This window comes from Macrobrachium rosenbergii, chromosome 47, assembly GCF_040412425.1.
Source record: "Macrobrachium rosenbergii isolate ZJJX-2024 chromosome 47, ASM4041242v1, whole genome shotgun sequence".
Lineage (NCBI taxonomy): Eukaryota > Metazoa > Arthropoda > Malacostraca > Decapoda > Palaemonidae > Macrobrachium > Macrobrachium rosenbergii.
Window position 1 is genome coordinate 25240624 of NC_089787.1, and position 2500 is coordinate 25243123.

The 2500-nt window shown below is 42.8% G+C and overlaps 1 protein-coding gene across 37 annotated transcripts in view; it reads right to left on the reverse strand.

Annotated features, from left to right (window-relative positions):
* The window catches only part of slo (calcium-activated potassium channel slo), a 522131-nt gene that overhangs the window by 239938 nt on the left and 279693 nt on the right, over positions 1 to 2500 (reverse strand). The gene's annotated exons all lie outside the window — the stretch shown is intronic.

The following is a 2500-nucleotide window of genomic DNA, read 5'->3' on the forward strand; positions in this document are numbered from 1 at the left end:
TATATAATATATACATATATTTATATATATTTATGTATGTATTATATATGTTATACTGTCACGTTAAGTGATGGTTTTGCAGAACTGCTGGTTCCCCGCTCGTTCCCCTTTGTGGATTGCTGCCTCCTTACCTTCAAGTTTTTTTGTTTTGATGTTCTCGTCGGTGAGCTGCCGTTTTCTTTCGCCAGTCGGGTCTGGTAGGGCAGCGAGTAGCGGCAGTGGCAGCAGCAGCAGGCAGTTTTGGAGTCGACGTTGGTCGAGTTTATGAGCAACAAATTGGAGCACGGCTACGAAGTGGAGCACGACGTAGAGGTGGAGTGTGACCATGAGTAGTCGTGTGACCACGAGCTGCTCATCTTTGATGACAGCGTGAGGCTGTCCTGACGTCTCCATCGGGGTATTCTGGTTTGTGGGGTCTTGTCCCTGTTGTGCAGCTGAGGGCTGTCTTGGTGACCCGATTGGAGGACGGTGTTTTGTCTGAACAGTTCGGGCCGTACTTTGCTTCCTGAAACATCTGCAGTTGGCGTTTAGTGGATTACTCCTTGAAACCAGAAATTGTTTTTGAAGCTGCCCTTCGCAGGTACAGTTCTGTCACCTGCGACGTCTTGTGTCCTGTAGCTGTCGCAGCTGTCTTTGTCACCTGCGACTTTGTCGTGCTGCCACCTTGGTGGATATCCTTGTCCAAGGAGTTGGGTGCCGTCGCTTTTTCCCGGTACTCCCGGAGTTTTGAGCAGCTTTCTATGATAATTTCAAGGACGCCCTTATAAGCTGCAGTTGAAGGAGCAATCTGGCTCGTGAGGTGGCAAGTAGGGAGAAAAGCACCAGGTAGGAGTCTGTTTTTGTGTTGGCCGGGCAAGCTCGCCACCAGCTTCCCCCTCATCTGTGGTTACCTGTGTGTTCGTCCCCTCTCCTGTTAGCTGAGTCCAGTTGTGTTGAGAACACGGCCTCCCTTAAGGCGATAAGTTTATTTTGGATCACGGCTTTTCGTCTCTGAGTGAGGAGGTTTGAACTGTGTAATTATAATTCTATTTTACTATCTTTAAGTTTATATATATATATACGTATATTGTTACGATAATTCTATATTTAGTATTAGTCGGTGTGTGTTTAGATTGTAATTTGTAGGTAGGAATTTAAGTGTTTTCACTCTTTTTCGACCTTTTCCTTCTTTCCTCCATTATTAGATATAGGTATTTATTGGTATTAAGTTTGGGTCTGGCCAACCTCTGAAAAACACATTATTTTTGTCAGTTTTTTTTTATTTGTGCATCTTTTCTTTTATTATCATTTCTGTCTAGGGTTTAGCTCTTTAGCTGTTAGGTTATCCCACAGGATAAATTAAGGACTAGTGTGAGTCCTAGGTACTTGCAAAATTGACTTGGTGTTTTTTTTTTGCTTGTTAATAAATATTATTGAGTTTTCCCAGAGTGTTTTCGTTTTCCATTGACCATTGTCTGCCAGTTACCTGTGTACATCACTGAGCATACCTAAAGTTTAATTAGAGTGCACAAAAGACCTGCACCACGGCCCAAACAGGGTCTTAACAATGGCGACTGTGACAGGGCGGCTCTGTTTTGGCTGGCGGGGTTGTTACGGCATTGGAGGGGATCATGAGTGTAAAAAAAAAAAAAATAATTTTTTTTTTTTTTTCTTTTAGGTGGGGGAGGTGTCACGTTAAGTGATGGTTTTGCAGGAACTGCTGGTTCCCCGCTCGTTCCCTTTGTGGTTGCTGCCTCCTTACCTTCAAGTTTTTTTGTTTTGATGTTCTCGTCGGTGAGCTGCCGTTTTTCTTTCGCCAGTCGGGTCTGGTAGGGCAGCGAGAGTAGCGGCAGTGGCAGCAGCAGCAGGCAGTTTTTGGGTCGACGTTGGTCGAGTTTATGAGCAACAAATTGGAGCACGGCTACGAAGTGGAGCACGACGTAGAGGTGGAGTGTGACCATGAGTAGTCGTGTGACCACGAGCTGCTCATCTTTGATGACAGCGTGAGGCTGTCCTGACGTCTCCATCGGGGTATTCTGGTTTGTGGGGTCTTGTCCCTGTTGTGCAGCTGAGGGCTGTCTTGGTGACCCGATGGAGGACGTATGTTTGGTATTTTTTTTTCTGCCTGCTGTTGTTTATTTTTGCCTTTTTTTTTTAAGCTACTTTTTTGTTTATTTTAACTGGATTTTGTTTAGTGCTGCCTTTTGGCTTTTTTGTATTTATGGTTTTATCTTTTTGCCAGACCTGACTCACTTGTAAATATTATAAATAAATTAATATTAAGCTCATTTTATTGTTTTTGTTGTTTTCCCCTCCTTTGTTTGTTGCATCTGCCGTCAGTCATGACAGCCCCGTCCTGAGTATATTAAAGAACCTGCATAACGACCCACTCAGGTCGTTACATACATATGTACTGTATATATATGTATATATATATATATATATATATATATATATATATATATATATATATATATATATATATATATAGAGAGATAGAGAGAGAGAGAGAGAGAGAGAG